Below are 13,382 nucleotides of genomic sequence, written 5' to 3' on the forward strand. Positions count from 1 at the left end.
GTCTTTATTAGGCTAAAATGACATGTATTGCAATGCTAAGTAAATATAATTCTTTATTTACTTTGCTTTAGGTTTAAGGGTTATGCGTGGTGAACGTCAACATTCTTTTGTAATTGTGATGTAAACCATTTATACAAATGCAGAAGGGTGTAAAGATCTACAAATACATTTAAACATGAGTGAAAAACAGATATTTTTTATGATGTCAGCACTGTCAGAGATAACATGTTTGTAAATAGTTAAAAAATGATTTTCATAATTAAAATGTACATTTTTATGTAGTATTTTCACAATGTTGACTGATAGCAGTGGATTGTCAAAATAAACAAAACGACCCAGAAAAAATTCAGAAGAAGATTTCTTTTTCATGCTGTTCAAGGGATAGTTCACCCAAAAATGAAAATTGTTTCATCACAGACCTTTTTCACAAGCCTGTGATGATGCGTTTGACGGTCATCAGCATCGTAAATCCTCAAGTTTTTTATATTTTAATTCTTTTAAACGTACATACGCTTATAACACTATACTTTGTATCATATTACCTTTGCATCAAATTACGCAGACATAGTTAACGCTAATGCCGTTGAGAAACCTGGAAACGTGAAAAAGGTCCATTACTCATCCTCACGCCATTCCATACCTGTATGAAAAGATATTCTCAAGAACATCAGTAACCAAACAACACTGGTCCCCGGTGTATTTCGGCCTTGAACAACATAAGGGTGAATAAATGATGACAGATTTTCGACTAAGCGTTGTTTTTGACTAAACGTTCCCTTTAAGGAGTTTTTGCGATAGAACACATACTCTGGCACGATGCTTCCATTCACATTGCAAGAAAAAAAATGCAGTTATGCAACAAACCTCATGTTTATGCTGCATCTATGTTTTGTTAGAATTACCGTAATTATGAAATCACAACTCGGGCTGTTCATGTTCTCAGAAACTATTTCTTTCCTTGGCAATGATCGTAAACGGATCCATGTGTGCCTTCACTGTTGATGACAGTGAAATCACTTCTTTAACTCACAATCTATATTCTCTAAATCTGAATACTGCACACGCATGCACGGGCCAATACAAGCCGGCTCAATTCAATTATGAAGCATGAACTCCACACGGTGTCTTTTTTCACAACATTAAGCTGTTTAAGCAAAAACATGAATTGTTTGCAGGTTCGGGTTTCTGTTGTCACTGTATGTGGCCCTGGATCATGGCAGAGTGTCAAACTAGATCAGATTGTACAGGATCACACAGTCTAATGGAGAAATGTTTTGTTTCCTCATGTAAGTAGAGCCACCTGTTCTCCCGCGTCCGACGGCCGCTTTAACCCGTGTATCTAATTGAATACAACTTTAATTGCCCACCCATTAGCCTGCGCAGATTTCACAATGATGCTTTGAGAAAGTTGACAAAAACATGTCTGTATTAGCGTTGGCCGACGCACTCGATGCTCTGGAGTCTCTACACGCTCTCGGTTTTATAGGTTTCCCATTGCTTTGCGCTAAGAGCGTGTTTCCTAAAGCGTAATCTCGCCCTTTCCCTCCATCTCTACATTTCTGTCTGTCAGGACTAACATTTTTGTTGGCTTGTTATCAGCTCTAGCATGGAAACCTTGAACGATGTTTAACATCTTTCAAACGCAATCTTATATTTCCCTGACAGATGTCTGCAGGTCATATAGCGGGCTAATATGTATTGGAAAAGGAAACTAAAGATGTACGAATATTGGTAAAGCAGGGATCGAGAAATGAATTCTTTTAGATGGGAGGTTATAAAACACGAGAGGATATTTAACACCAAACATTTCGCCGCTTGTGAACTTTACATTTTAAAGAGTCAATATAGAGTACTATTCATTCAAATACTATGAAAAAATTATATTTTAAAACAAAAACTCATGACCTGAATGACTCCCAGGCCCTCCACCGTGTTACTAGAAGAAGATGTTTATTAGTTGCTCAATTCTCTAACAGATATGTTTACAGGACCTGAGTGAACACACACGGGCAAATCCACAAAAAAATTCTTTCATTATTTACTCACCATTGTGTCGTTTTTCTGCAAAACACAAAAGAAGACATTTTGAAGAAACCGCACTTTGCATTGACTTCCATTAAATGGACACAAAACCACAGAGACATTTCTCAAAATATCTTCTTTTGTGTTCCTCTGAAGAAATAAATTCAGTTTTCAATGAGATGGGGGTGAATAAAGGATGACAGAACTTTTATTTTTGGGTGAACTATCCCTTATACATCAGGTGCACAATGCAGACACGGCCAACAAACCCAGACAGACAAATGTTTAAGAAACAGCCAATATTGTGTCATTCAGTCAGGCAAGACCACCTCTGACGTTCATGCATAATCCTCCCAGCATGACCCCCTGGTTTTGGCCGCTGTGCTGATACTTTGAGGACTGGACGATGCTTATCCCCACAGACTCTGATCTGCTTTTGAGCCAACGTGGGAGAGCGGGATGGATGGGTGGCATGCATGTTTCTGCGACCTCAGTCACTGGATTTGGCAGCTGCTTCCATGCATCAAGGCATTCCATTGGAGGCAGATAATTTCATATGCCTCCTTCTATTTTCTATTATTAAATGATGTAAGAACAGCATGCAAGGCGCTGTGACAGCGAGAGGAATTACAAGTGATCAACGCTGAAACAGAAACAGCCTAGAAGGGTCCAAACATGAGACCCCATTGACTTCCATTGTATGGACACAAAACCACCGAGATATTTCTCAAAATGTATTATTTGTGTTTCACAGAACAAAGAAAGTTATAAAGGTTTTGAAGGATTTTAGGGTGAATAAATGATGACACATTTTGTATTTTGTGGTGAACTATCCCTTTAAAGCATACAGCAGTGTGGCACCAAAAAAAGATCCCAACATGGAAAGCCCTCATCCCTAACAAAAAACCTATGATTAAAACGTGCAAGGAAAAAAAAACTTTAATATATATAGGTTATGGGTTTGGTATTGCATATCCAATCTTGGTTCCAAAACAAAACCACATGCAATATTCGCTATTCTGATCCTGTTCTATTTCTTCCCAACATGGCGCACACCTGCAATACTACACAGACGTTTTAAGTCATTTTCGGTTTTCACCAAACCTGTATTTCTCTCCTAACATTTGCGGGCCACCCTGTGGGAATATTTATTTTGTCCTTACCGTCGTGTTTTATTGTGTTTATTGTAATATGCCAGGCGTGCGTTCTCCTCACACCAGACTAAAATGGGAACTGAGGAGGCGGAATTTACGTTGGCGCTTATAGCTTGTTGAAAGACGAATGCACTAATGTATAGCACATTGTAAGGGGGCGGACGAGAATATTTCGGGTTCTTGAGACCCTGTTCTTTCAATAGCGGTTTAAAGTTGTCGAAGTGGCAAATCATGCTCGGTGCAATAAAACGTATTTATTATTGTTCGATTGTACATTTCGCTGGAAGCCATTTGGGGCCCGAGAATAGAAGGGAAGTGGTTTTTCAACAAGAAAACAGGTTCCGCTGGGAATAACATGGCTCGGTATAGGCTGTCAAATGAAATCGAGTGGTGCTTGTATTGGGATTTCTAGAGAATACAGGTATGTTTTGTTATAACTTTTATTGCATTTGGCCAAAGTATGAAACCTAAGCCGGGTGGGTAAACACACAGTAATGCCATTTAAAACAATGCTGAACCCTTTGAACCACCTGACGCTCATGTACACAGTGATGTCATTTCCTGTGTAAAACACACCCCACGTTGCATTAACTGATGAACACAGTAATGTTCTGCTTTAAAATGTTGCCAGCAAAAGGTAAATAACTCAAGCTGTCATATTTGAAGGGTTCCCAGAGGAAGGTTTATTGCTTTTATAGCTAAGGAGTTCTCAGTTGTGTTTCATTTAAGTATCAACATTGTCAGATGTTTCTTCAAAAATTGCTTAGTAAAAATAAAACAAATGAGAAGATTGTTATTATACTTTAAGTATTGAGGTGTAAAATGAATTGTAGAGGGTAAAATAATCTGGTTTTGTGTAAATTTGATGAGAAATGTATAAGGTCTTTAAAAATAATGATTTTTTTATTGTAGACTTGGCAAGTCCAAGCTCAGTTTGAGACATTGTTCAGATCTCTTCTGAAAGTCTAATGAAGTAATGTGTTTGTTTGTCTGAAATTTCAGCCCCTTTTTCTTAAGTGACCCTTAAGAGAAAATATCTGGGTTTCCATTTGCTCTCCATTTAATCTCACCGATGTCTATAAGTAACTGCGATAAGATCACATCTGTCATTTTTCTTTTATTTGGTTTGGTTTAACCCAAAATAAAAATGTTGTAACTGTTTACTCATCCTCACTCATCAAACTTTATTCATTATGCACTGAAAATCCTTTCATTCATTTTCTAATCTTCAATCTTTCAATTTTACTCACATGAGGGTGAATAAACAGAAGGATTTTCATTTCAAGATTGAAAACTGGAGAAACAGGTCAAAATAACAGAAAAGGTGCTCTGTTTCAGACCTCAAATACAATATACAAAGTTCATATTCACTTTAAAGCAATACAACAACTGTATTTGTACATGCATTTAGGAAATAATATTTTATCATGTGTCATTTTGTCTTGTGAAATTCAACAGACACGGGACTAGAATGGCCACAATACATCTAGAAATGCTGATTAAACGAAAATTTGCAATGGTCTATCCATTTTTTCCAAGGCTGTATATTTGCTCTGTGCCTTTATGTGATTTAAGACTAATATTAAAGAGTGAAACAGGTCTAATTCATCATTCAAAACTGTACAGAGCACAGGCGCAAAAGTCAGGATCTGTTATGTCCTTTGGAAGGCTTCCAGTGTTAAATTCATGGATAAACTAATAGACGAAAACAGAATAGCAAGAGAGTTTGACACAAAACATAGAGGATCTTCTGTTCGCGGAATTCGGCCCAGATTGATGGATTATAACGGCGCCCGCGCACAATTTTGATTCCCCATTAGCCAGAGGTCATTATTCAGGTCTTCAGAACATGCTCAGGTGTTAAAAAATAATATTTGCAGGACGGTTTTGGGTCTGGATGGTAAGTGGGCCTCCACAGACTGTGTCTTTATACCTGAACATCCTTCTCCTACCTTGCTGGCCGGCATCTGTGCAAACAACTGTAATCAGAGCTTACGGTAAAGCGCAGGCAATTCCCACAGAGAAATTTCCAGCACTTACACAAACATCTTCTTAACTTCTCCTGTTATGATTGGCCGTCATATTTAAGCCCCAGTCACACACAGGTACACTCGCGTTTACGCTGTCTTTGACGCACGAGCTCAGTACCACGGCACACTCTTACACACGCGACGACGTACCGTCATTTCAACACTCGAACACATGCACAAAAAGAGCTTTGATAAGAGATGGTTCTTCAGACAAGCCACTGCTGGAGCCCTTGAGGATCTCAGAAACCAAAAGGATTTACATTGTATTAGTATTATATTTTTTCCATCAACAGTTTCAGAAAATGAGTCTTGTCTAGTCTAAATAACATTTAGTTTGTTTTAAAGCAAATACAAACCACATCTTCATAATATATCATTTATTTAAATGGAAGCATTTGCTTAAACCACCTGTGTCTCAGATATTTGAGTGTCTCTATTCGAGATTCAGAAGTTATCGCAACAATGTCATTTTCATTTAACTCCTGTCATTTCAAACCTGTATGACTTTTATTCTCCTTCAGAACACAAAGAAGATATTTTGAAGTATGTTGGTAACCCAACAATGGCGATACTCATTGACGTGCACTGGTTTTGTGTCAGTACAATAGAAGTGAAAGGGTACGGCCTTTGTTCGGTTACCAACAATCTTCTAAATATCTTCCTTTGTGTGAACTATCCGCTAAAATGAAACCAAACTATACTAAAACATAATTTCAAACTTGTAAAGTACTTCAAATTTTAAGTACTTAAAAATGTGCAGCCTTAAGTGTTCTTTATTAAACTGCCCGACAGCATTCATCTTAAACTGTGGCTGTTTATTCATGAGCTGAACATGGTCACCGTCACAGCAATAGTTCTTTGCGTTTCTGGATATTTTTCCGTCCTTCTTTAATGCTGTATCAGAAACAGGTGGCATACTTACAGCCACTGCACAGGTCTCCCATGAATGAGCAGAGTGAGGGATCTTGTTAAGTGTGTGTTTATCTGTTTCATCTGAGACCAGCCTTGAACTGCCGTTTCCAGGGGGAACAAATCATGTAAGAACCGACTTTTGTTCATCGTGGTTTTGTGCAACGTGGCTTCAACTAACATGCTGACAGTTCCTGCATCTGGCACCAAATGTTAACTTCACTTATGGTGGAGCTGGGCCCCAAACTACACACACACACACAACGACTACAAGATTCTGCTGACATTCTCACCCATTACCCGTCATTAAGAAAACAGAGCTCTCTCTCTCTGTAAGGTGCTAGGCAAACACACCACCCCTGAAATATGAAAATATAGGCGCTCCCCAAAGCAATTTCCTTCAGCGCAGCTTTGCTTTGAGTAGAGAGTGAGATAGTGAGGCGTCTAAGTGAAAGTCTCTTTAACGTCTCAACTGTTTCTCCTTGACAGCAATACAGTTAGAGAGCACCTTTGTTTACATCTCTGCCATCTCAAATGTTTCTCCTGGAAAAAACTTTGCTTAGATGTTCCAAGATATCATTAAATGTCCAGTGAATGGAATTCAGGGGCATCTAGTGGTGAGGTTGCGAATTGCAACCAATGGCTCACTCCACCACTTAATTTCGAAGCACTACGGAGGCTGACACAGAACTTACAGTAGATGTCGTCACGTTTTTGCTTTTTTGCCGAAGGAGATAACGTATTTACAAGACGCGCTCTTTAGAGCAGTTTGTCCGTTTAGGGCTACTGTAGAAACAACATGGCAAATTCCATGCAAGGGAACCCGTGGATGTATGTAGATGGAAATAGTTCATTCTAAGTTAATATAAACATAACACTTCATTATGTGAGTTCTTTAAACACCTCTGAAGATAAAATGTATGTATATTGTATTGCAATTCTATCAATCTTTCCTCCAAAAACGTACATACTGCACCTTTAAATTCTTCCAAGACTAAACCGAGTATCCACATTTTTTTTAATTGTCTTTTTTATTCTCCAACAGTTTTGTTTGCGTCTATTAATATCTCTTGAAGTATTTCAAAGAAAACTATTTAAGGAAAGTCAAAAGTTTAACAAAACATTACTTCATTAAGCCGCGCTCCTAAGAGCAACTTCAAAGTAATAAATTGTTCAATTGGGCCCGTCATAGAAAATATAAACCTCAGAATATTTCACCGTGAACTCTTTCTGCTCTTTCTAAAGTGAACCGCGAGGAACATTTATCTCTACAGATGTCCTTTATTGATAATAGACATGTTGATAAATACTGATGGTAAAATCACTCTGTTTGAACAAATTGTAGTACTTCTAATATGAAGAACAATAGTCAACATCATATCCATAAGGATTTAAACCAAAAGACTGGCGTAGAAACCCTGCTTGGGTTTAGAATAAGTCGACTTGTTTTAGAGTTAAATAACAGTCTCAATCTGTTGAGAATCTGGAAATCATTTTTGGTTCTATTAATATTTCAGTTCCCTAAAGAAAAAGACCTAAAAATCGATTCATAAAAAATATAGTGTTTGGGAAATCTGAGCACAGTTTGAGACACTCAAAATCTTTTATAAAACTTGACAGAACACACGAAATTGTTTAAATTTGCTCTCCATTACCTGAATTTATCACATTGGAAAATATAGATAATAAAGAGACACCTAAAAACAAAGATTTTTATGGAATCTTTCTGTAGGACAACAGGTTCTTTGCAATGGAAACGGATCTTCAGACTTTTTCTTGTTACGCCGCAGCTCCAACTGGCTTTGATTTGGAGATTCTGAGCTGTCCTGCTGTTAACTGCAGTCTAACACGGCATCAAAGATGAGCGTGCGACATCCTCAGCGAGGATCACAGGAGAAATGTCATGTAATGAACTGACTCATAGTCTCATTTCGTCAGATGATCATCCAACCTAAGTGGCTCAAGCCTTTTACCTGAAAACACTTTTCCTCACTTGACGGTTTGCGGTCATCCATCACGCAAACGCTCTCTTTCTACAGCCAAACAAACACACAGTTCCGTAATGAATCTCCAAGACGCTCTAATCAGAACAAACAGACACAGATGTGTAGTAGTGGGAAAGAAATCGAAGTTTCAACCACAAAGATTTGTGTTTAAAACTGGATATTTCATTATACAAATTTACTTTAAACTAATTATTGTATAGATTTAATATTTTTATATATATACAAAGTCATTTTATTAGCCAACTTTTTGAGGTCACCCTGAGGTCAGGCTTGCCAGATCTGCATTACGTTCCTAGCCTAAACTAGTCCGATGACCCACGGACTAATACCAAAACTAAAATATGGTTCTAATATACCTAAAACGATAATTTTTCAGACCCTGTTATGAATTACACACAATTTCTTCTTTAAAATCACCATATAGAAGAGATCATTAACACAAAATCCACGGAACTGGCAACCTTGCCTAAGATGCTACTTAAGCAGGTTCCTATCTATGCTGTTATATCTAATTGGCTGCTTTTGTTATTTTGAGTTATTTGGCAAAGACTTATCCATTTCAAAAACTTTAATAAAATAAAATTTCGGCCCGCAAAATTGTAAAGAAAAAGAAACTATGAGTTTTCTCAAAAACATTCTGTCTATTATATTATTTCTTTTTTGTAGCATGGTCTATGTCACTTCTTGAGTCAAATGTAATGAGTAATGTTTTGAAAGCACCTCAATCATCTCTGCACAAGAACTGGGATAGGAAACCAAATTTTCTTAAAAAAAAATATAACTTCCCTTTTAAAGAAGCAGAAAGGCTCTTCAAATATGGTGATGACAAGTTGTCCCTGTAAGGCAAATACAAACTGGATTCATCTGAATTCCTCACATTTGAACTGTGATTGGATTAGTCACAACGTACAAAAGTGATAATCACATTCACTGTTTCTCCTTTCAACTGTCCCATCAATCTTGTGTTATAAAACCACAAAAAAGTCCAGACAAAATAACAAAAACAGCTGCTTTGACCAAACCCACAGTAACACACACCGGTTCTTACAGTCTTACCGACTCTAATTCATCTATACTGTATATATATATATATATATATACATGTAATATATTCACATATATATATATATATATATATATATATATATATATATCCAGTCCAAAGAGCACAGTCTTTCAAGGAGACTCTGGCCTATGGCCAAATAGTCTCTCCTGGACTTCTCAGCTTCACCAATAGAAACCAGATGGAAACTTGTACAAAGTGTAGATAGAGAGACAAGTGTTGAGATTCAGTTCAGAAAAGCCGCTATATTCCAGGTGTTCTGGAACTATACCATATGTTTGTGCGAGTTATTTGATGAAATTCTTGCCTTCTGGCGTAAACCTCAAATAGGCTTTTTCTTCAAATGCATTCAGATGCATCTTGCTAGGTTTACGTCAAAGTCCGTTTTCGGAAGTCGTGCCACTCGGCGGCCATCTTTGCAATGCCACTGGGCAGCTATAGCAAGTCCACAGTCCTATCTACTTGAATGGTGGAATGCAGATATTTCTGAAATCACTGGCGAAAATCACAATTTCACAGCATATTCAGATCAGCAATTAAACACTACATGAACTGTTTCATCACTTTGGTTTGCTAAGCCTAAATTGTGCTAAAAAACACCTTTTTCGAGGTTGCCTCATCTACTGTGCCATCGCCTCATGAGAGCTCTGCCCCAAGAAATCGTCAGTCTTTATTGATTGACAATTGGCTCGTTTTACTGGAAGGCGGGACTTTGAACAGCGGCCATATTGAGTGTCGCATTCCTTGCCATTCACTGTAATGTCAGTGCATCTTGTTAATATTAATATATTTTTTATGTCTCATTACCAACATATGATTTTTGTTAATGAGAAATGTAATATAAATGTAAATTTGGCTTATTTATCAAATTTGCGGTACCTATTTGTCTTGGCTATGCACGCACTTTGAAAAAACAGCAAAGACTGCAGCAAGTGAGGGATGCTGTACACCCACAGTGAGGTAAAATGATCTTCTACATCCAGCTATCACCAAGAATTGTTTTAATAGGTACAATAATTCCTTCACGGTTAAATTGTTACCTGGAATTGTAGTATGGAGTACTACAGTAGTTTCGTAGGTTTCGTGTTTTTTTAACAAAAAAGAGGATACATAGAGAAATGCAAAAAGTATGTGTACATATATTCTTTAGGGGACAAATAATGCATTTTTTGGCTTTGTGGGGATATTTTGGTGCATGTGTCAGAGAAAGAGAGAGAGTATATGTGTGTGTGTAGGGGTGTAACTGAAGTAAAACCTGGAGTGTCACAAAAATATAATTGATGTCTTTGTTTGGCAGGCTTGGTTTCAGTGACTCTAAGAATCCTTGCGGTGTAACAGTGCAATGGAGAAAGAGAGAGAGAGAGGGAGAGAGAGAGAGAGAGAGCAGGATGGAGGTCGATGGAGTGTCAGAGTGAAAGAAAGGAGCTCTTTCACATACTGTTTGACTGCTAACAGTAAAGAGAGAACAGAGCTGTGGTGCTGACTGAGATCGCCTGAAATACACAACACTGACCAGAGATCAGTCCTGTAAACTCACTATAACCCCTGGAACCCTCTGTAAAAACCTTTTACAAGCTGAAAAGTGTCCATTTGTGCCCTTCGATCACAATTCAGCAACCTTACACTTTCGACTATCGAAAAGTTTCGTCCACTTATTCAGGTCAACTTACTATGAGAAACAAAGCCGCAACTTGCTGTCTGACCATCATGTACAGAGACCAACTCAACATATTTTTTTCATATGATATTCAAGCTAAACTATTATATTTCAACGAAAAAAAGGTCCAATCATTTAGTCCAAACACAATGCTAGAATATATAAGAAGCCTCTTTCCATCCTCAATTCTTTCAGCATCTACAGTAACATTTCGCCATCTAACAGATGCTTGGGCATTTATCAATTTGTCTTAGGAAAAAACCATAGGCAACAATAAAATATAATTCTGCAAAGCGATGTTACAAGTATATTTCTTCCAATTAAAAAGAAACATATGACTATACTATAAAAATATACGTAATATGTTTGTTTGTGACATATTTTGGGGGGTTTCGGCTCTTTTAAATCATATGGACAACTTTTCTCGTGCTTATTTTGAACTTTTAGACCTTGACAGTTTCCTGCTTTATACGCTCTAAGTGTACGGAAAGAACTAGCACAAACATCCCACAAACATATGAGGAAGAAAGAATGACATGAGGTTGAGTAAATAATGACCCAATTTTTATTTTGTAACAAACTGTTCCTTTAAATCACAAGTTCCAAAAAGCGTCTATGCCTACCGAGTTCCATCAGTCCAGGAATTAGAGACATTGGCGTACTTTTCTGTCTGCAAGACGGAGAGAGAAAAAAAACGTAATTTTTCCTCCTCTCTCCAAAAAACAGTTCCAGCTGTACTCGCTTTAGCTCCTGCCTAATCAGGTTTAAGCTAATTATGAACTTAGATCAAATTCTATAAACAAACACGGCCTTCAAATCACTTACTTTACAAAGTCCCATCATGCTTTATAGGTTGAAAGAGAGGGTACAGCCACCTGCCCCCCACGCAAACTATAGAAAACTAAGAGTTTCCTTCCTTCCTTTCTTTTAAAATCAAGTGATGATTTCAGCTTGTTCCAATATGATTACGGTGAAGACTAACGTACGTTGTTAACATATAGTTTAGAACGGTAATATTATCAGTGTTTCTGAGAATAACGTTGATGATAAAGATGAAAATAATGTAACGCAAACCGTATGTTCTGCGTCCTCCTGTAATCTATTGCAGATCCTACAACTGACATCCAGCAAAAAACACAGGAATGTGAAGTTGAAACAGTAAAATAAACTATCTTAGCATTGGTTTTCACTTGTCCTTTAAAGTCATTTATACAACTCAGGTTAGAATCACTGTTTTGGGACTGCCAGTAAAGTAAGAAATTACTTAAGGCACTTGGCATTCGGTCTGGTTTAAATGATGTGGACTACCCACTATGTTTCAATTATCATCTTTCTTAACAATTAGCTGTACTTTACGGTTCACGAAAATCTTAACTCCACCAATCAAAGGGTCTCTTTAGATTCTGAATAACTATGCTCTGTTTAAGAACAAGAAATATGTTAAAGTACTCGAATAATCAGAAATAACACTTTTCGTCATCTACAAAAAAATGGAAACCGAAGCTTCAAAAAGAACACATTACCAAAAGAGTACCATAAACGTAGTCCAAGTGACTTTTGCGTTCTTTTCAAATCATGTAATCTAAAGCCTCACACACGAAACAAAAATAACAAAGTTATCGCATGATGTCAGAGACCTTCACTTTTTTCTTTCATAAAAGATGCATCTGGAACAACCTGAAGGTGAGTAAATAATGACAAAATGTTTTTTTTACACTTCTTGCAGACTATTTTTTTAAAAACTGTCGTTTTTTACTCAACCATCGAACGCCGATTTTGAACAGTAACGGAATGTCTCAAACGCAGACTTGAGAAAGCCATCACTCTCGATATGAGACAATTGCGAGGAAACGGGCCTTAAATCCACCACAAGCTGTCACACGTGATTTTGTGCCGGTCTAAAAGGAAGCCTTTGAATTTTAATCTAATTCTCCTGTCAAACATAATTTCCAACGCAGCAGACAATGAAAGGTAAACGAAGCGGGGATCTTGCAAAAGATCACATAATTAATTCAAGACTTCACATTTTCTGCAGATAAACAACTTGTCAAGATAGCAGCTGATGTGAATTTCTGCTAAATCACAATGCGCTCAGCATTTGGAAGGGAAAAATCAAAGCTCAACTGAAACAAAGAAACAAATCTGTCCAATTATATATCTTATATAACTACAGAAACTAACTACATAAATTACTCCTTTCAACAAGAATTACAGACAGACTGTAACAAAATACGTTAAAATCATATATACAGTAATATCGTATCATATCATCATTCAACTTCTCATCGTTTCAAGATTTAGATTATACGACAGGATTGTGCATGTGTCCCTTCTGTCATTGCCGCACTTAGCTATTAGCCTACTATAAGGAACATGGCACGTTGTACTTCAACACAGTCCTCCTTCTCGCCCAAACCTTCACGAAGCCTCCTTCCGGACTCCGCACATTTCGCCAACACAAAAACGAATCACTATAAAACACCATTTACCCTGTCATGATGTCATAGTCCCTTTACTCAATTTAACTTATCAGCTCCACTT

Source organism: Barbatula barbatula (genome assembly GCF_947034865.1).
Source record: "Barbatula barbatula genome assembly, chromosome: 7".
Lineage (NCBI taxonomy): Eukaryota > Metazoa > Chordata > Actinopteri > Cypriniformes > Nemacheilidae > Barbatula > Barbatula barbatula.